The sequence below is a fragment of the Rhipicephalus sanguineus genome, chromosome 5 (genome assembly GCF_013339695.2).
Source record: "Rhipicephalus sanguineus isolate Rsan-2018 chromosome 5, BIME_Rsan_1.4, whole genome shotgun sequence".
Lineage (NCBI taxonomy): Eukaryota > Metazoa > Arthropoda > Arachnida > Ixodida > Ixodidae > Rhipicephalus > Rhipicephalus sanguineus.
In genome coordinates this window covers 16,162,854-16,183,627 of record NC_051180.1, presented here as the reverse complement: position 1 = coordinate 16,183,627, position 20,774 = coordinate 16,162,854, and the positions used below count along the sequence as shown (strand labels likewise).

At 50.9% G+C, this 20,774-nt stretch overlaps 1 protein-coding gene and 1 long non-coding RNA gene across 2 annotated transcripts in view; one reads left to right on the top strand and one right to left on the bottom strand.

The window, feature by feature from the left end:
- LOC119393283 (protein c-ets-1-A-like) overlaps positions 1 to 20,774 on the top strand; it is a 191,830-nt gene that overhangs the window by 116,083 nt on the left and 54,973 nt on the right.
- Positions 16,721 to 20,774, bottom strand: part of LOC119393285 (uncharacterized) — a 41,203-nt gene continuing 37,149 nt past the window's right edge. The window contains exon 2 of the long non-coding RNA XR_005183883.2: positions 16,721 to 16,964. This is a non-coding gene — a long non-coding RNA (uncharacterized LOC119393285). The remainder of the gene's footprint in view (positions 16,965 to 20,774) is intronic.

Below are 20,774 nucleotides of genomic sequence, written 5' to 3'. Positions count from 1 at the left end.
GCGCTGTGCCCTCTCCCCGTTCCTCTTTTGTTGCCACTATTCGTCATCGCCTACCTGGCACCGACCACGAACACACTCCTCGACCGTCGTCGCCTTGTGCGCGTGCGTGGACGTCGCGGCGAAAAAAACAACGATGCTCCTTTGCTTCGTTGTTGTGGTCCTGCTTGCGCATACTGCTCGTTACGTGTTGTACGCGCGCGGCGAGGGTTCCGCGAAGAGAGTGCAGCGGGGCAACAGCCAGTGTACAACCGCCCTCTTGATCTCCTCTCTTGTGTGGCGATGGCCGTTCTACTCCCTCGGCACCTTTTTGGCGCCTGCTTCTTTATGACCGCATCTCTGCGGTCGAGGGCGGCCGGTAATGGCATCGCCGCCGCGACTTGAGGGAAAGCGTTGGGCTTGGCTTGTCGCGCACCGTTGCTCTCCATCACTGCATTGTCCGTACAGGTGCGGTAATGTTTGGGGCTGGCGCAGCTGATCTCCGCGGCTGCGCTCAACCGTAAGATGCACAACTGCGCTATGACTTCAGAAATACGTGCACAGAACGCCTATTTTTCACGCTCTCCCGCATGTTGGACGGCACCTCTATCTGTGCGACAGCGTTTCCGAGAACGATTAATTGACCTTGTCAATGTGAAAGAAGTCCGAAGGTCGTGGGATCGAATCCCGGCGTCGGCGGCTGCATTTTCGATGGAACCGAAAATGTTTGAGGCCCGTGTACCTAGATTTAGGTGCACGTTAAAGAACCCCAGGTGCTCGAAATTTCCGGAGCCCTCCACTACGGCGTACGTCGTAATCATATCGTGCTTTTGGGACGTTAAACCCCAGATATTATTATTATTGTTAATGTGAAAGAAGTTGCTGGAAATGTGAAGTCATCAACACGCTTGGCGTAAGAACTGTGAGAGGAGATCAACAGTTTCTTCTTTAATATATAAATAAAATTTAGCCTAAAGACTTTGAACATAAACTTTAAAGGTACATCTTTGGACGCAGTATGTTCCATATCTGCATATTTTTCTTTGAGAAACACTGAAAGCAATTTAGCTAAGTTCGCCGCACTCGTAGGCTAGCCTCTAAAGTGAAAGGCGTTGTGCTGTTCTACCGTAGCAATAATTATGAATATCTGATTCTTCTGTGACTTACGCTTTACACGTGTCGTCTGCAGCTCGTTTACAGTTGTGTAGTATTGTGCAAGCCTCTAGTGCCTACTTTCGCTTTTACGCTCGTGTTACTCGATAAACCATCATGGGGTCTTCTTGAAACCTCGCAGAATCGAAACTATTGATTAAGCAAAAAATATGTTTGCTTTATTGCATGATTCGGTGGCACTGTCAAAGCAAGATGCGGCGCTCTAGAGCGGGCGAAAACAAGCAGATTGGGTGGCAGGTGACTAGGCGAACTTGCTTTCGAAGCATCAGGTCGTTTGGAAGGCTACCGCAGCTGTCTCCCATGGTTACGTACGCGTGGGCTCCACGCATCCGAACCGGCTTTTGCCGAGTCTCGCTTAGGAAAGCGAACCGTTTGAACGCCCGTCTGAACCTCCGGATGCCCTCGCTCCCGATTTTCACCGCAGTGTATTTCGTTTTCTTCGTTGCCGTTGCCTTCGTTTTGCTCCACTGTTCTGAAAAAGAAAAGAGAGGAAACTCTCTTCTCTTTACCGTCGCTGTTTGAGGTGAAGAGTACTCGTCTTCTCACTGTGAGCTCCATTCTTCGCGCCCTCCTCCGCTCTACCCGCAAATTCACGCGACTCCATTGAGAAATGCGCGAGCCAGAAGAAACAAACAGGCTCAGGACAGCACAGGGTGCTTCGTTTCTTTTTCATTTAATGGGGCCTTGCTTGTTTTCTTGGGTCTTCTTCCTTACTTATTTCCGCCCACTGTACTCCAGCTTTCACGCACCCGATGCGCACATACGACCTCACTCATCGTCCCGTATCCCAATAGTAAATGAAGAAGAAGAAAAAAACAAACGAAGAAAGCCCGAGGCGCTCAGAAACCGCTGGTTCTACCGGCACCACCTGACTTAGCACTACTCTGCGATTCCGTGAGAGGGGAGCTTGGCGCGGCCCGACGTGCTGGCTCGGGGCAGCTCGGAAAAAGGAAATACACACTGTAACAGCCACGCAGCCTTGCCCCAGTCTTCAGAACTCGGTTCCCGTACAGCAGTGCTGATGATGGAAAGAAGCGAGGAGGTCGAGGCGGGTTCATTGGAAGGTTTCATCCACGGCGGTGGGGAGCGAACACTGTGAAGGCAGCAGAGGGGTTGGCGGGGGTTGTCACGGGAGAGTAAGGAGACGGGGAAGACACCCCCCCCCCCCACTCCCAGCTCCCCGCCACCCCACGACCGGATGTGACGGTCGTGGCCCTCTCTCGCCGGGTTGCTCGCGCGCTTCGCCCCCTCTCTAACCGTCTCCGGCCGCGGCTCAGGTGTCGTCCGTCTTCTTCACTCTGGCTTGTTCTCCCCCACCTCTCTGGGACTCAGAAGTGCGCACCGCCGCTTCTCGCTCACCGTCCTCCTCTCGTGTAGCGGAGCCATTCTCCCTCGCCTTACACACTTTACTACCCTACTACGACTACAACTCCTCTCCATTGACATTTCGAGGGCAAGGGTGGTGCGGCGCGAGTGGTAGTGCGGCGTCTGTGGCGGACCGAGCAGCGTAGACGAAGGAGCGCGGCACGCAGACAGCAGCACATGGTCGGCGTTCGGTCGACCGGTGGCAGTTGTGGTGGTGCTGGTGTTTGGGTGGTGCCGTCACGTCGATAGGCTCACTTGTTTCCGGAAGGGTGCAGGCTCGGCGAGTTTGTCCGTCTGAAAAGGTCCAGCGCCAGATGGATTTTATTCGTCCGTGTGCTCGCCACCGCCGTCCTTGACCGTCGCCTGGAAGATCGCGCGCGTTTGACCACCGCCGGCTTTCCCCTTTCTCCGCCCAGCCGATGTCGTCAGCCGAGAGTGTGCCCGTGAATGGGGGAGACTAATCACCTGTCTCGGTCGCCAGTACTTGTTGCCGCCGTAGCCTCGACGCCGCACCGTCGTCTTTGGAGCCACACCATTGTCGAGTGCCGGGAAGACAACGTATAGCTGCCCACGACTAAGCTCGGCTGTCCTGCGTTGGTGATGGATACTCGTGATGGATTACGGCTGCTGCCGTGCCTACACTGAGAACGTGTGACCTGATTCAGCCTCCAGTGTTCCCTTACCCTTGGCCGCTCACCAGCCTGCGACGGCATCCCTTGATTCAATGTGCAATTCCGGAGGTCCTCCTCTTCCACGCGATTGCGGGCGCCTTTCTCGCATTGTTGGACTGTGAGGTTGCCTGCTATCTGCGAAATTGAAGAGAAAGAAAATCAAACTAAGGACAAAAGTGTAAAAGCGTGCCTTTACTAGATGACGATGGTGTTAAGCGAAGAAACGCCGCGGTCTCTGGTCAAAGTTCGAGCACAATTGCCCCCTACCAGTCCGCCTTCGCCCGATTCAACGCCACGGTTGACGCGAGAGGCGAACAACAACACCCCCGTCAGTCACCACCATCATCATAATCATAACGAGATCTCCAGGACGGACTTCAAGATGCGGCCACCACCGGCACCCAAGAGCGCAATTCACAAAAACACGAAAGGTAAGCTCAGCGCAGTTTCAAACTGGGGATACAGAAAGCGCTCTCCTGTCTCTGAGCTGCATTGTTGGCCCACAGTGAACCATGTGGGAAAAATTGTGCATATTTCTGATGTGCTATCTGTACCCGTCGGGGATGATCTACTTGTAAATGTTTAGCTGTCGCAGCCTGAAGTAAGGATTCGTTCCGTATACTAAACTGCTCAATAAATTCTTTCTCTCTCTCCACAGTATCAGAATTTCCTTGACTAGAACAGCTGCAATGGTCTGTCTCATCACTGCTCGATAATATGACCTGGCTATTACGTAAACGCCTCTTACTTGTATTGGCTCCTGCGCGTTACCTCAGCGCCAACAGGCGCGCATTATACAAAACCTCGCACGGTGCGCGCAATCAATTCGCGAAGGATGACTCGCCACTTTCGCGCTATGCTTTGAGGAGAAAGGACCGAGGAGAACGCCCTGATTTGCATACGCGGGCGTCTGCTCTCGCGACACCTGAATGAAGAGTTGGTGCTCGGATGAGGGGAGGAAAAGAAAGGGGCCCATGCGATGGCGCCATCACCGTTGACATGCAGCCGAAGCTGTGGATGATGGACGAGGGCACAAGCGCGCTAGAGCAGGCAAACGCACGAATACGTCGGTGGCGCCTTGCTCTTTCAGCGTTTCTCTCCATCGACACCTAATCGGATTCGCATTTCCACGGAGACGGCCCGATGGCGGGGACGAGGCGAATGACGGAATCTCGTTTTACGCGTATTTCCGTTCGCCGGGCTTTGTTCCAAGCCAGCCTTGGGAAAGATCGCCGAGCCGGCCGGTGGTCTCTCTTCTTTCGTTTGCTCTTCTCGTGCCTTTCTTTACTTCTCCGTCCTCTAGCAGCGGCACGTGGTCGAAGCGTGTGCTTCGCCGGCCTGTATTTTGGCGCGTACATAATTAGTGTGTCGAGTCACGCTCGGTACCTTTGTAAGGGTGGTGCCTTTCTGGGAGGTCCCTCGGCGTGAAGCCACGCGGCTCTTTCCTCCTATACTGGGCATGTACTCGACCGGATGTAGATGGCGAGAAAGTGCAAACTCTCGATCGTTACACTTTACAGGAAACAGCTAGCTGCTTCGGTTTGAACTCACGACCGTGCTGACGCGGAAGTTATCTTAAAAAAAGCTGGAACGGGGCATCACGTACGGAATCTTATCGGCAGACTGACGGCCCTGTCCCATCTCGCCTGGATACCAGCTGTGATGACCTAGCTGGAACACGTTAAAATATGGAAGATAGGGCGAGTTGCACCGCTTCCTTGAAGTCTGGAAGATGTAACAGGAATCAGCGCTGGGTGCTCATTTCGGCTGAAGTCGTGGCTTCGGAGAAGGCTCATGCATGTGTCGTTGATTGGCTGAACTATGTTCCGTGAAGAATACAACTTGCGTTGGTAGGCAGGCCACTGATAAACTTTACCACTGAACCACTGAACATGCTGCCACTGCCCAAACCGCGACTCCAAGGATTACAGCAATCTAAGTGAGAGGGCAGGTCAAGAACTATGCACAAGGTTTCATACACTGCCGGAATAGACTCAAAACGTTTTCTCCCAGGTAAAACCCTTACGAACACACATTGAATATAAAGTAAGGATTCCACGTGCGACTATACAATTCTGTGTGAGCGATCATTAAGCGCACTAACGGATTGCTTAAAAAAATGACCGTTGGTCACTTAGTTCATTCGCCCCTGCACCTGAAATGCATGCAGTCTCCTGGATGTTGATACATGCCCGCAGCTTACGAAGCAACAAGTTTATCGCCTAATGACCAGATATCGGTGGAAGCGTGATAAAAAGATATTCCAACAGCCTCTGTTAAGTTTACGAACAATACTGGCAATCTTTAATCTGAAGGTACCACTGCCATCTGACTGCCACTGCCTTTCTTAGACGCATACAAATAGATGTTGGTATGGTAGGGGGGTTTATGAGCTCATGGCGTTTATAAATCTACAAGGTGCCGTTCATTCAGCTTTAGTCACGGCGGACATTACCTGCTTCAAGCTGGTTTTCAGAACTGCCAGGCCGTCGACAGCATCTGCCGTGTTACACCGGTGTGTCCATACACGTAGCCTTTATTTCTTTTAAACAAACGGCAGAAGTCACGATTGCCTGCAGATTCTTCCCCCTTGTTGCATCGCTGAAAGAAACCGGGCTGACTTACTGCCTGCGACACAGTGTTGATAATTTTGAATTGCCGAACGTTTATTTTCCCATCTCCCAGTGCAGGGTATCTAACTGTGAACGTTCTAGTTCACTCCAGCTGTTCGTTAATGATTTTTCTGTCTCAAGTGGTAGTTCAAGGACGGCTGCATATCTTATTATTCTCCCCCCCCCCCCCTTCTCAAAGCTCAAGGTAGCCAACTGGGCTGTCTCGTTCATCGCAATTTAATGCTCCTTCTGTCTCAAGGGAGAGATCAGTCGGCTACATGCCCTATAGAAACATCACTGACATGTGGGTACGTACACCTTGGAGTTGATTTGAGCCATCATGACATCGTATACCGCGTGCTTTGTCATCCGGGAAATTTCGCGAAAATTCGCTTCGGCTCTGACCGTCCCCAGTGCCCTTCCAATCTTTTTAAGCGCGAATGGTAAGTTACATGCATTTAGAGCAATGCTACTGTCCAGTCGGGGACGAACATGGCTGTGGGAAGCCCCTACGCGTCGTTTCCGGCCATTACCCCTTTAAGGCCGCCCTTGACTATAGCCTGCGAGTGCACGGTGTGTCTATAGCATTCGATGACTAATGAAACGACGTTTTACTTTTTAGTACGTTCCTGTTTCTCTCAGTCTTTCTCCGGGGCTTCTTGAAGAATCTATTGCAAAATAACCACTTTCGCGGGGAATTACTGTATCACACCGGTGTGCGCACCTGTACATCGCAGTTCTATACCATCTCGACACACCGTGACATGACGCTTCTATTAGGCAGACATGGGGAGTCTTGCGCGCTTCGTTGTTTTGGTAGGAAGACTTGTTTTCAAACACTTGCATCGCCACGATCACGAGGTACGTACAGGACGATAGCGCTTTGTTTTCCTTCGCCTGACGCTGCACGACGATGGCGAAACCGTTCGCGCATGTGACTCTCGCAGACCATCGAGCTCTGCCTCTATTTTTCTGCCTGCTTCGCGAAGATTTTATCCGGCCACACTTAACACGTGTGAGCAGCAGATCCTTTAAAACGTATTCGTGACTAGTGCAAAGGTTAGTGCGTGCTTACCGATTATCTTTGCTTTGCATTCATTCAGCACTCCTCAGGTAAAAACTGAGGGCTGTTTGCAGTCGGTTGTACAGGTTCGCGGCAGATTGCAGAAATGTTTGTCGTTATCGACTTTAACTGAGTTGCATCGATATTGCATCACTTAACTCAACTGGCCGCAACGGTGGAACACGGCTGCTTTAATTATGCAGACGACTCGAACCATGCAGCATAACATGACACCTTTATACCGCATTTACTTAGTCACAGTTTCACTGGATGCGGGGTGCGCTTAGAAAAGAAGGTAGCTCATGGAACTCTTGTAATTTACATTTCTAATTGTAATAATTGTTGGGGTTTAACATCCCAAAACCGCGATATGAATATGAGAGATGCCGTAGTACCACGGCGGGTTGTAATTTTTTTCCCATGCACAAATAGTGCCAGCATGTTAGAGTCATTGTGTAGTGATAATTTTAACATAAAACTTCGTCACAAACGTTTCAAGAAACAGATTTTCACATAATGCTATCGCCGCGTAATAGACGCATAGGAGTGATATACCCTCCTATGTCTAGTCTCCCATGCACATAAAATTTGGCCTACGAGCAAAAAAAAAAGAAAGATGGTTAAGCTGGTCCATAACTGATCTTCATTGGCTCGGATCTAGATCAGACGAGTACAGCGCCCAACGGTCGCGCGTCTGCTCTGGCGTACACTGCATGCTTCGCGGTCTCTTGATGATGGACGGCCGAATTAAGGTCATTGTCTCCAGTTGAGCAGTGAGATTGGGGCGGGTCGCTCTGTACCACTTATGTGTGCCAGCTGACTCACCAATTGAACGCGCGTTCCCAGCAGCCAGTCCAGCCCGCAGGGCCTCTAACGTCGTTAGTGGCGGGAGTCGCACCGACAAAAGAGCGCCACGCGTCTGTCGGCTCACCGCTGCGTCCCCCGCGTCCTAGGCCAGACACTGAAGGCGGCTCCCCTTTTGTGGGTACGCCTTGTCGGGAGCCTTGCATGCGAACGAAGTAGCCCTTGTTGTTACAGTGTACTCTGTCCGTGACCTCCAGTACATTGCTATCCTTTGGCGCCGTGTGCCCGTTCGCCAAGGGTGCTTGCCTCCAAAGACTCATCAAGCATCTTCTGTGTCCCCGCGGCTCGCGAGACATACCAGAAGTGCGCCTGACGTGTTGGCTGAACTTAGCCACTGTAGAAATGAAAGGAAACGAGAACAGAAAACGAATCGCTAAGGAAAGAAATGGCAACAGTCGACCCCTGCGGTATTTGCTACTTTACTGCATAGTATCTGCTATTTTTTAACACTTGACTTAGCCGCCGTTCTGGCCTGCCGATGCCATAGCGACGTCCTCAGGAAATGCAGAGAAGCGCTGTTTTCGCTTTCTAGGTGAATTACTATCCGCCACTAACGCACTGCTTTGGGTGAAAGCGCGTACAGAGCGTTTGTGCTGTTGATAATTTATACACATGCCATGCATTTAGCTTGATGGGGCATCACGAGTATTTTAATTTTGGACGTCTCTCGTGAAGAGGTATCTTGTTATAGAGCGGAGACGAACATGAAGAAGGAAGAGGCCCTGCAAGCGAGCGCCGAGAATGCATGTGTGCGTACAGGCGTTGGTCGCGGGTGCTTCGAAGGCGCGCTTCCTTCTGAAGGTCCTGCTGATCGTCGGACTTCCGCAGTTTTGATGCGTTTCTCTCATCTATACTTTTTTTATGGACGTGTGTGATGCAGCGTGGAGTTTTGCCGAAGAATTGATAGAGCGCTGAGTTCATTGTAGGTTAGAGTGGCTCGCACGTCAAATAATTATCTGCGAATCTTTACAATTCTGACGTCTTTCTCCAGTGACGGCCTTTAGCGATCACGTGGAAGGTGTCGCGAAAATGCGAGCAATGTCAGTGAGCAACGCCGCCGCAGCTTTTGTATCCACAGTGGTACAGGAAAGCTAATTTCATTTCCATGTTTGGCAGGGCACTGACAGAACCGAATTATTGATGGTTGGAAGATAATTGGTTCATATTGGTGTTACGCCATTATAGTTTTTTTTTTTCGCATTGCGTACTGCTGAATTCGGCTTAAGAAGTACGTCTGCGGCTAGACACTCACTTTTTTTTTATTTTATATGAAGCCCGAACTATGAGTTGGGCTGCCGGTGCGGATCTCTGATGTACTTCGAGCGGCGTGAATGTTTTCGCTAGCGGCTCTCACTCACGGGGCTTGGCCAGCTTGTGAGCAGCACCCCTCTCGGCAGCAGCCATTGACAGACGCACCCCGTCTAAGCCTCGGCCCTCGCGGCACCCTACCAAACCAAACGAAAAACGCCGCATTTGGCGTCATGCTTGGGGGCCCACTTGTGAGAGCTTGGTCTTGCGATGAAGTCGGGGAGGGCAGCGGCCTCCAGGCGGCAGCAGCCACCGAGCCTCAAGTGCAGCTGCCGCCACGCTTGGGTCCGCGTATTGGGTTACGCGCCGCGACCACGGGCTTTCTGGAACGACCTTGGAGCGTATTTTTCCCCGTATTTCTCGTGCGCATGCTGGCGCAAGGGGATAAACCACTTTTCGTTAACCAGCCGCTCCTTCCACTTAACGCGATGCCCTCTCGGCTTACTGAGTCTGCACGGTGGTATATATTTTCCTCGCCGATTCTTGGAAACACGCTCGAGCGCCTCTGCAGTTGAGTTCTTCTATACGCGACATATGGTACGACGTGTTTGAAGGATGACTCCCCTGACTCGCGGAATCTCGCTTGGTACGAGCACGTCTTATACGTCAGATCGCACGTTCAATGGCAGTGCGGTCCTCCAGCTTTATACCTGAGTTTGCCCAACCCTTTAAGTAGCGTAACAGTATCAAAGGATGCATTGCTATAATCGGCGCGTTTTCTTGAGCAGCACTGCAGTGAGAAGGCGGTTGTCGACACCTGCGTCCCGCAAATTGTAGCGCTATTCGAGCAACTTCGATCACTTCTCGACGGCTGATCGCAACCACTCGATGGTTGCATTATGAAGACGAAGCGATAGTCGTTCTTTCAACAGGGCGTCCGATCTATGCCGATCGCTGGAAAAAAGTGTGCCACGCATATTCCGCTACCTTTCCCTCTTCAAGCTCTCTCACCTGAATGGCGTGTGTGCACGACGCACGCTTGCTCGCCCATGTACCCGGCCGTTGCAGCGAAGTAGAGTAAGCGGTCTCGCTGTATATAACTTTCCATTGATCCTCCCCCTCCCACTTTGCTATGCAGCGCGTCTATTTTAAACGACCCATATCTCTCGCGTTTTCCAAAGTGTGTGTACACGCGCAATAGTACGTACACGCCTGTCTTTCGCGAGTCACAACTGGCAGCACCATGCCATTCTCGAGCGGCTGCGGATAAATTTAATGCGGATAAAATTAAAAACAAAAGCAAGCACTGCGTGTACACACTCTCCGCTTCGTGCCAGCCGTCACGAAAATAAAGTGCAACAACGAATTGAGAGAGAGAGAGTTCCCGTAGCACAAGTCGCCCAGCTCATGGCGATATTGCAATCGCTAACACACACCGGCGGGCGCGATAGAAAACAGAAATGAATAAAAGAACCTGTAGCGTGGCGACATCGCTAACAGGCAGCTGCGCAGAAGCTGTGCACTGTCGGTGAGCGCGAATTGCGTTCTGTCTGCCTGGCTGTCGCCGTCGCCAGTTTTGAGGCAGGTGGTGCTAAAGCTCCGTGGCGGCAAGAAAAGTGGATCGACGTCCATAGGGTGCACGTGAGATGAGTGGGCCGACCGAAGTCTCCAGCACTGATGCGGTCGACTCCTCGTCGACGGCCGGCCATCGCTGCGATGGCGCGCGTGTTACCGCCGACGGTCGCTTCCTCCAGCAGCGTGCGGCGGAGGATCTTGGCTTTTTACTCCAGGCTCTTCTTGCGGAGTGAGTGTCTCTGTGGATGGCCGCGGCTTTGCTGAAGTTATAGCTGATACACTCCCGTTGTCTTACTCGTGGAGTAAACTGCGTGCTTCTTCTGAAGCAGGGCAAACAGGCGGCTTGCAGCGCTCTCTCTCATTCAGCCGAGGTGGACATTTCCAGTTACCCAAAGAGGTTTCCATCATGGTGTCGGTTGCACGAGATAAAATTATGGTTGCAACAATAGCTGTGGAAGGCGTGCTACTGCTTTTTATCGGTCGTCCTGACAGTATGCACTGCAGGAGAAGTAAACCAATGATAATAGTCTGTTATGTTGTCCGCTGACACAGCCAAGTAAAATGGCGGGAAGCAAGCAGTGCAATAGAACTTATGTGTGGAATTTACGTTAAGCGCAGCGGCCACATGTTAGTTGACGAGTCACACAACGACAGCTAAACTTGCGATAGAAGATTTATTTATTGAGCGTTATTTTTCGTTACTTCGTCTGCAAACTGTTGACGCAGTGTAAACAGCAAGTGGCTTCCTCAAGTATCTTGCCCTGTGTGATCTGTGTTCAGTATGACCAGTGACACAAGATGCTTACTAGAACTCTGAACGTACTTGAGCCTCTTGGTAGCTGAACTTGGAACTGTAGCACATCGCGGTACTTTATAACAGCGCGCGGAGTTCAAATTGATTTTGATTTGCTTGTAAGAAAGTGATTGCTACTTCAGGTGGAGCTTGTCTGCAGAGTTCAATATGATGATGACGATGACGATGATGTGGTGCGCATGCGTGTGTGATTGAACCGTCTCAAGGTTCCGTCTAGCACAGCTACAACCACACCTCCTTTTAAATTATACACGTATTGTTAGGTGAACTGACACGCGCTGTAAAACAGCGACGCTTTTAGCGCGTAGACGATCTGCGATAAACAGCGCCTAAACTTCCCAGTCAACAACATTGGAATGAGCGTAACCATTATTCGTTTTTTTTTTCTTCTTGGTATATTGCAGTCGTCAGATCACATATTTTCGTGGAATTCATTTTCTTTTGACGCGCTTCTGAAAAGTGCACTTCTAAGAACACATTCTCAGACCGCTCTTTTCTACTTTCGCTTTACGGCGTGTCATTGTCGTAGACGATCGTTCCTGCGTGCTTTTCTTTTCACTTAGAGTAGCACTATCGTTTCAGTGTTTGTCTTTTAGCAGCGGGCGCTACGACGCTTGGCCATATGGCTGGCTGGAAGTGTACTCATGGGCACGCTACGCACTCCGGCTTTTCGCTTGCTCGCTCACTGCAGTAGCCGGGTGTTGAAAACGAAGGGCAGTCAGTCGAGAAAGACAGCCTCTATCTACTCCTCACGCACAGAGCAACGTGGAGAGACGAGACAGGCATGTGTTCGGTACGAGGGTCGTGCTGCAAGCGCGACTCTGCGTTTCTTGTTTTAACCGAGCTTTGAACGGGATTCTGGGAAAATGGCGAAAGGAGCGAGCGAGAATTTCACGGAGGCGGGCAAAACGGCTCCTGCGCGCACACTGGAAGCCATGGTGGCTGCGGGGGTGCTACGGGGAGCGCTTGCTCGTGGAAGGCTGCAGCATGCGTGCATGTGTGTGCCGCACGAATGAGCAGAGACCAGGGGCCGTACCTCGCTGAACAGCTGCGACCTCTCTGCGTCGAGCGGCTGTGCTGAGAAGACGAGGCACTTGGCGGATCGCGGGCCCAGTCTCTCCTTTTGCAAACCTGCGCATAACTGTGCGCTCGAGTAGAAATCGCTGTGGCAGCGAATACAGCGAAGCCGGTGTGCGTGTGCGTGCGCGCTTGTTTAAGAGCAAGAAGCTCCGATGTCTTGCTGGTATAGCAGGAAGAATACTTGGCCACTTGCTTCTGCTGGATGCACAAGCTCCAGTAGCCGCGAACGTTTTGCGACGCTTGACTCGATTGCACATGCACGTCTATTTAAGTAAATGAGTCGACACTGTTCAACGGCACCGTATGCTTACCAAGCACCATAGCATCACCACCTTCGCCCCGTTAATTCAAAAGCCCTTTCAGTGTCACCGTTATGTATCGCTGGACTATACTTCTTACTGACGGCAATGCGGGTTACCAGTTCTTCAAGCGGACGGTTGTTAGCAGCATGTGTAGTGTTTGTTATGTGAGAAATTATTGTCAGAGTACCACGCGCTTCACCGTATTTTTATATCTGCCTCCTGCATTCGCTCCTGTTCCCTCCTCTTGATGGTGCGTCGCGAAGGATATTTTTTTTTAAAGGATAAACGCTACTCTTCACCCTACAACTTTCCCACCGTGTCCACCTATATATTTCTCTGCATGGACATGTCCGGTGTTTCGACACGCTTCATTATTGCGACGGCCATGGGAGCATCGCCGTTTCACCATTCTGGCACTGTAAAAAAAAAAAAAAGGTAATAATAATGATACAAAGGAAAGGCCAGTTCGACGGCCAGTTGTCAGTCGGGGCCCTTCGACCCCAGCCCGTCTGAGCTCTCTTTCATCTGTCTGTTACGTCGTAGCAAATAAAAGCTACAAGCACTGCGATTTTCTTCACGGGAATCGAGATCCTTTATTCACGCTGCCCTCACCATCCCCGTCTTCTCTTTAAACACGGTGTAGTTTTAAAAGGCCTTGAAAAGCGGGAGGAAGGAGGCGTATATAATTCCGCTTCGTGTCGCTCGGGAAAGAAAGAAGTCGCCCTCTAAATCCGCGAGCGATGAAAGGGAAGAGTTATGGAAGCGGAGTCAACTTCTCACGTTTCGCCCCGTTGTCCGCCACGCCGCTTCCGTAAAGAGCGCGCTGTCTGGACGAGTGATTGTTGAGCGTAAGCCCCCAGTCGGTGCTTACACTGTCTGCGCTTCGTAACAAAAGATACGGTGATGTAATCGCCGCGTGCAGACAAGAAGAAAGTGGCTTCCTGTTCGAGTGGCCGCTGTCGCGTCCTTCTTCCGATATCTTTATTATCGAGAGGCTCGGCTCCGAAGGGGTGCCTCTCCGACGAAGCTACAAAAGAATCAAAACGAGGTTGAGCTAGGTAGACGTCGCGGAAAAAGTTGCGGAAAGTTTCTTTCCGAACTCCTTTACGCGAAAGCGTTAGACAGGGTTTTTTCTTTCTTCCGACCCCTGTGATTTCACGTGCGTATGCACGCATATAGAAGACAGCGTGAAATTGGGACACGGTTTTCGCACGGTTCGTTGTTGCGCTTGGGCTTTTCTCCGAGAGCAGAGGGCTTTCGTAGGTTTCTTCACCACACCAAAATACTAACGTACACAAAGCCCGAAAGCTAAGGCATTACCAATTGAAGAAATTAAATTAGACGAATAAACACCTTTGCCATCGGTGGGACCCAAAACCACAACCGAAATACGAGGGCTGTGGATTTGGGTCCCAACGACGGCAAAAGCGTTCATTAGTCCACTTTAATTCACATATATGTCATAATTAGTGTACGACAGTTAATAACTACAAATATTGTCGCTTATGCTTACCTCGGCTTCATCGTCTGTTGGTGTCATTAGGTTGCGTATAACAAAGAGACGAGCCCCTCGAGCCATTCCGTTGTTATTTTTGGGACCGGTATGAGAAGAGTATCACGATTCATTTGCTTCGTTGGGTGCACCTGTCAACTACTGGAGTTGCCGAACATTGGAGTGACAACGTTTATCTTTTATGAAATAATTGACAATGTTGACCGCTTAGCGCAGACTTTTCTTCTGAATCACACACACACACACACACACGCACACACACACACACACACACACACGCGGCGGCTGCATTTTCGATGGAGGCGTAAATGTTTGAGGCCCGTGTACTTATATTTAGGTGCACGTTAAAGAACCCCAGGTGGTCGAAATTTCCGGAGCCCTCCACTACGGCGTCCCTCATAATCATATCGTGGTTTTGGGACGTTAAACCCCAGATATTATTATTACACACACACACACACACACTTATATATATATATATATATATATATATATATATATATATATATATATATATATATATATTGGCCTGCACCTCATTACGATGCAATTATTCGGTCGAGCTCCTCTCGTTCTGGTACAACTGTGTTGGCATGCAAGTCGACCGCGTCGGCCATGTCGTCCGCAAATCAGAAGACTGCTGCACGCCGCCGTAGTGCGGAGGGCCAAGCGGCAGGTGCGCGGCGTATGAAGCCATGCTGAACGCACCACTGGCGGCCATATCGTGGCTCGCTCGGGAGCATCGGATGATGCTCGAACCGTCCTCCTCCTTCTTTGGCGGCGAGGGAACCATCTAGGCGCAGCCGCGGTGCAAGGAAGGCTTCTCGCTGGGGCCGTGCGCGCTTGCCAGGTGGCCCGAGCGAAGCATGTGTGGTGCGGAGATGCCCCTGCAGCCCTCCCAGCCACCATGCGCACTCGCTGTGTTTGGGCCGAGTTTTCGGAGACGAAACGGACCGAGCATAATGTGTGGCCTCTCAAGGGCATCAAGTGTCCGCTGCCGGCTAGGTACTTGGTCTGAATACCGTCTGGTCATTGTCAAAGTTGCTGGACATATAGCCGTATGTCCTGCTAATGATCCCTGTTACGCAAGCGCAGTCCTTCAGCCGCTTTCACCTCGTTACTACTAAGAAACAAAGAACAAGCGTGATGGCGATTCCGCACAGAGATGTTGAATAGCTATCGGTACGTGCAGAGCCATGCGTAGAGTGTTTCAGGTGGTTACTATCACGCTACTGTGGTCACTATTCAAACGTATATACATGACCTGCGCGAAAGTACAAAGTAGAGGGCTACGTGAGAGCGACGTCACACATGCTGATTCTGCCATGGGTTAGACTTGACGGTGTCCAAGCTTTCCGTGTATCGCCACAGCTTAAATCGTATAGCCGAGAGACAGGAGAACAAAAGTGCCTACATGGTCTATCGGTCCATGTTAATATTAACCAATCATTGTGTGGATGTGAAATGTTCCCACCCTCATCGCGCTGATACTTTCTGCGCGCTTGTATACTAGCAGTGCCGTAAAACCGGGTGACTTAAGGGTGAGTCGCGTAGCATGGTCAGGTCGAAAGGGATCAGTCAAGGAAGTTTTGACACACAAGTTTGTTTTTTGTGTCATTGCTATAACTGCGACCTGAGTCAAACGTATCGGTGGTGTTCGTTTACGGTCGTCCACTGCGGGCGACATCTGGTGTACCACTGCATAGTGGCGTCGCCGACGGGTGAGCGAAGTCCTACAAGTTGGTTCCTATTTGGTTCCTATATAAGCCCGCCCGCGGTGCTTGTCGCAGACACTCGTTTCCAGCGTGTCATCTGCCGGGCTTCATCGGGAGCCCTTCAGCTTTCATACCGGGGCCGTTCTCGATGAAGTGTTGTCGAGTGACCCCGACGCCACTTACACTCCCGCCGCTTTCACAGCGGGCCATTCTCTTTTTCAGACAAGCGAGCTGCAACCGCGGCCGCCTGTACGGAAGCCGCATGCATCCATCGGCTGAAGCCTTCAGCTTCAGCCAACACGAAACAAAACACGCTGAAGCTGAGTGCACGCGTGACTAAATGTGAAGTGTCATCTTTACCAGTGCCATCTCTAGTAAACTTTCATTTTCTAATTTCCCCCCCCCCCCTTCTAATACCCTGTTCGAGCTTTCACGCAGCTACTTGTGTAATCGGGATGACGCATGGCTCTACCCGGAATCAGCTCCCGCTGTGACTCGATTGGCGCGTAATGTTGCGTGTTTTCTTTGGAACCTTTGTGCCGGTCTCATCGCGAGTCATCGGTCTCGAACTCTGCTTCAATGTTTCCGAAGCGGTATGGTGGCACTGGGGACACCTTGTTTTTGCATGGTGGAACTGAAAATGTACGCATGCGCTCATTGAGAGCAGCGATTTTTTTATCGTTAATCACACACGAAGAAATATGTTTTCTTTAGAAGTGTGTGTGAGTGTGTGTCATCAAAACATACAATGAACAAAGTGACTGACAGCGGGTTGCCATCGCCCTCCGCTTTATTTATGACGCCTCGGTCGCGGTGCATTCGCAACTTCGGTTTGCGAGGTGGGAAGCAGTACTACATGGCGCGGTAGGCACCGTGGCGTTGTTGGCGGCCGTGCTGCGAGGCTGGTTTCTCCCCTCTCTTTCTTCCACTCGACCTGGTGGCTTCGTTTCAGGGTCGTTATTCTCCGCACCACCGACAGCAGGCCAGGAGAATCTGCGAGGAGAAGGGAGGGGGCGACTGTAGAGAAGATGCGCGAATTGCAAATCAGTCGGCGCGATGCTAGACAGCGTGTGCCGATGTTTCGCGATTCCCGGTCATAAATAAATCGTCCACACGCCGACAGGCGTCGTCGTCGCCGTCAAGTCGGCGCCTTGTCGCCGCGACACTCCCCCCCCCCCCTCTTTTTTTCTACCCCGCCCTTCATAGGCTCGCACCTAGCATCTCGTCGTCACTCACGTGGTGTCACAGACGGTCGCCCGAAAAAATCTTGCATCGCCATCGCTGAACGCCGATAGCGTGTGTATGTTTGCCTGACAGAATCCTCTCTGAACGGTCTTCACTCTGGCTGTAGCTTGATGCACTGTCGTCCATGTTGGCGTGACTCACGCTGCAAGCACGCCCCGAAACCTTATCGTCGTCAAACCTGTTCGATTCGCATTTCTTGCTTGTTGGCTAGATCTAACTTTCTTTCCCATTTTTTTCTACAATTTGTGAACTCCCCGAAGAATCAGCGCGTAAAATAAAAATAAAAGTAATAGTTTTTTTTTGCATATAGTTTTAAAGTGTGGTGAATATCTTATACTTTTCTTGTACAGTCGGCTTCAAAAGTTTATATACCACTAGGTCCGAGCTAGAAAACTGAAATTTCTCAGAAACTGGTGGCTGTATTCAGTCGAACTGCACAGTATATGTCGTTAACGCGTTTTAGAACACGCTGGAAATCCATATTCAATGTTGCCTGTCGAAGCAGCGGGAATATTAAAATTTTTCTTGTTTATCGTGGTCTCAAACTTTTTGATGCTGGCGGTACATGGCCTGCCTCTAGAAAAAAGAAATGATATACGTACATTAACACATTTGTGCTCCTACTCCATTTAGAGGGCTGAGGTGCTATCAGTGACGAAAACTGCTGAGAAATACCTAGCGCCGAAAGAATGAAAAAAAAAAAAAAAATGTCGATGGTGTGGCGTCTCTGAAAAGCGCGAGATTGAATACAAGGTTAATCAAATTGAAGTTCGAAAACATGCACACTCAGTGCAAATTAAAAAAAAAAACAGATAAATAAATGTCACTGTACATGCAGTATTAGCACTTTGAAGCAAATCTGCGCGAAACAAATAATTCTACACAATTTACGTAATGGCTTTTTCTCTATGCCCAAGAACAGTTACCCTGAAGCGTCCGCGAACTACGCCGAAACGTGGGCACATTCGGAGTGATAGACGCAGAGCAAGATCGAAATTCCTATGAAGATTTTACCGTTCTCACTGTTACGCCTATTCAGACCTATTGCTATGTCAGGTACACGATGCTGGAAATTATGTAATGAAAGTATGTGCGCCGAAAGGTTCGCATGTGACTAAGTTCTTTCTGTCAAGTTAAACAGCACGAAAGACGAAGACACGAGAGAACACGCACACTCAGGATCAGCACAGGTCCCGTATGTGTTTTCTTGTGTCTTCGTCTTTCGTGCTGTTGTCGCACCAGCTTGCCCAAACCAATGTACTCCTAAGTTCCTTCGTGGTTGATGATTTTATGCAGGGGTTCTTCGAGCACATTCTTTGCTACGGGTAATTACTGATCCAAGTTGTTGCTCTTCTCTTAGGTAAAAGAGAAGCGTTGCAACTTAACTAAATTAAGTTCAAGCATGGTCTAACTACAGCTAAAGATCAATTATTCGCCATAAATGAGACGTGTAACTATAGCATTTATATAATAACGCATTACTACACGCAAGAACGTACATAGCAGCGTTTCTAGGATTGGTTCTTGAAACGTTGGTACACAGTACAAGGCCACAACATCCAATCGCAGAAGCAATCCCATCTGCACGTGTTGAATCTGGTTCCGATCGTGTCCTTGAACCATTCGTCGTAACAGCGCGGCTGGCGCATCTTGTCTGATTAACGTTTTCGACGCCGTATACTTCTCGCATGTTTCGTGCTAAAGGTCTTGTGGCCTCGACGGCCTCTGCTGCGGACTTGTGGATGCATAATAAAAACCGAAACACATAAAAGTGGGTGAACACACAAGGGCATCGCGTGCAGGGCGCGATTGCCACCTTCCAACGCGCACTCTCTCTTCCGGTGGTGGCGACTGAGAAAACGATCGTAAGCCGTTTCTTGTGACGTGCGTATGTGCGGACCACGGCCCAGTCGTACGATACTTCTTTTTTTTCTTTTCGCCAGTGTTTTGCTTGAAATAGGCCCGCTCGCGACTTCCGCAGGAAGTGAGGGTAACCCCGTACGAGAGAGAGAGGGAAGCCAATGGGAGAGAAAGAAAGCAAATAAAAGAACGCCAGTCACGGGACGCGTATCGCATCCACGAGCAAGAGATCCATTCACATGGTTCCTGCGTCTACTGACCCTCCTCCATTTTTTTTCTTCTTTTCTCTTTACTTATTCCGCGCCACTTGTAGGCTGTTGCTTGCTCCGCGTCACCACAGCCACTGTCTGCTGGCTGGCAGGAATACGGCAGAAAAGATCCGCGCAACTGTACCCTTACTACTACTACTACTACGGCGACGGTGTGGAGAGGAGAGAGGGGGGGGGGGGGGGGGGAGTATGGCTTAGTGGAGCTTGTCGCGTGCACAAACGCATAAAGCAAGAGCGTAACGCGAGGCAAGGCGACGATGGCAAGGATATGGAGGAGGGCGAGGGTGGGGCTTTGGTCGGGGGCATCGAGGATGCGAGATGTGCGGAGAAAGAGCGTCTGATGGTGGCAAGGATATGCGCTCGGGGCGGGGAGAGGAAAAAATCTGCGGAGATCTGGTGCGGCCGTTCGTTTTTCACCTGTGCGGCTTTTTTCCCATGGCCTGTGACCCACTCCTCCGGCTTCCCACGGTTCCTCGGCGCGAAGGAACTCCGTGGCGACACACCACTGCGGCACAGCTTGCCGGCATCCGAGAGTGCGCCGACGAGCGAGAGCGCACGTTCTCTTTGCATCTCGACCAAAGCGAAAACAAGAAGCGACGCTGTACGCTGGAAGGGGCCAGAAAAGGAAAACAAAATTTTCTGATGTGGCCCGAGGTGGTACTCGCTCCCTCACTTCTCGCCCTCTTCAGCTGGCGCCTCTCTCTCTCTCCTGGCGGCGTCTCGGTAGTACTACTACTACGTCGCCTGCCGTCGTCGTAGTACGACTTTTTTTCTTTTCGCCGTCGTCTTCCTCCAGGCGATTCATGAATGAAAGCGTAGAGTAGTAGTAGCGTGGCGTGGCTGCGCCCGCTTGTGCATCGAGCGCGGAGCGTAAGATGCGTGAATGAAACTGGTTTCCATGCCGGAGCTTTCGCTCTTCCCCTCTCTCCCTCTTACGCATCTTGTTCCTTCCCTCGGTTGTTTTTGTGCTTATTGCGCTTCCTTCCTTGCCACCCTGCGCGTAGAACGGGAACTTGTTTGGCCTCCTTGCGGACCTCTACGCTCGTCTGGTGCGGCCGGCGCCGCAGGCTCTCGTTCGAGATGTGCTTTTTATTGTTCTTCGCCTTTGCGTTGCGTCAGTTTGCGCGCCAGTCCCATTTAATTTATTTTTCTTCTCCTCGCTAACTCTCTCTGGAGCGCACTTGATGATGGGTGTATGAGTGTGGTTGTGTACGTCTATCTGGGCGGCGAATGAATTGGCGCCTCACTTTCGGGCGCTCCCCGCAGCGAGGGCGGATAAAGATCGATTCTTTCTTTGCTTGCAGCATCGCGGACCGGATGGCGGCGCTCTTGTGTAAATAAGCGGCGTATCGGGAAACCTAAGCGAGATCGGCCCCAAAACAAAGCGCGCGTTTGTTGAAGCTGAGCTTCCGCACTCCCACCATTTTTC